Consider the following 1,263-nt stretch of genomic DNA (forward strand, 5'->3'; position numbering starts at 1 on the left):
AACTGGAGGAAATAATGTTAAGTGAAGTAAGCCAAGCACAAAAGGACAAGTATAACACGAGTTTGCTAAGGTAAGTTTATATATATATAAAGAAAGAACAGAAAGGTAAATGCAAAAGGGGCACAGGGAAAAAGTTACTGTATACAAACACTCCAAGGGTAAGGTCCAGGTAGTATGGCAGGTGCCAGACCAAATCCAGGGGTGCATAGGGTAGCCAACTACAAAGGTGAGGGAGGGAGGAAAGGGGAAATTTAAAAAAAAAATAAAAAAGGATATGTGACAGGGGAATAGGGCACTGACCCACCCAAGGGGAGGGTATTGTTTGTGTCTCCACAGGGAAAGAGGGACCAGATTTAAAACCAGTGCCAGATGAATGCAGCTTGCTGGCAAGGAGTGGGGAGCCAGTGGAGGGGCATGAGGGCTCAGCCCCCATACCAGCTACCTGGACAACTGCCCCTCCCCCCAGAAGAATTTATTTGAGAGGACTGCACTGAAGCTGTAGCTGGGGGAGGGGGGCATGTCTGATAAGAGCAAATGGGAGCACTTAGGGAGTAGAAGAGAGAGTGGAGCACATCCTGACCCACCAGGCCTGGAGGACAACATCCCCACTCTGAACAGCCAATGGACAATGTGGCTGATCCCACAACAAGACATGCTGTCTCCTGATGGCCCCAGGTCCTAAGGGGGACAACACTCAAGACTCAGTGTCGGGACTGGCCCAGACTCACCCTGACACACCGAGGCAAACCACTAAAAGCATGCAGCAGAGCAACTGTGGGAACAGAGCAGGGAGTTCCCGAGGGAGTACAAAGGACAGACTCTGAGGCCAGAGCATGGTACTCCAGCGGTCCTGACTAAAGGACACGCCTAGAGATAAAAAATCAGACCTTGATTTATTTACAGGTTTTTCTTTATGTTTAAAATTTTTTTCTTTTAATTAATTTATTCTTCTATGGGTAATTGGTTCCTTTTTTGTTGCCATCGCTGTGTTCTCACTGATCACCTATCTTGCTACAGATCTATCTAGATAAGATAGACTGGATGAATAGTCTGGAGGAAAAAACAAAGGGGACCAACGGTTCCAAGGGGACACAGCAGAGGGGGACGCGGGGGTAAGGAGGTGGTGCTGACTAACCCAGGGACAGGGGAGGAATAAGGGATCCAAAATCAGTGGCAAGGAGGGTGTGAGAGGCCTGGTAGGGATTCAGCAAGGGCAATGTAACGGAGAGAAATTACTGAAACCCAAATGAAGGCTGAGCATGA

This window comes from Echinops telfairi, unplaced genomic scaffold (genome assembly GCF_000313985.2).
Source record: "Echinops telfairi isolate 266 unplaced genomic scaffold, ASM31398v2 ScPeMD7_4;HRSCAF=17, whole genome shotgun sequence".
Lineage (NCBI taxonomy): Eukaryota > Metazoa > Chordata > Mammalia > Afrosoricida > Tenrecidae > Echinops > Echinops telfairi.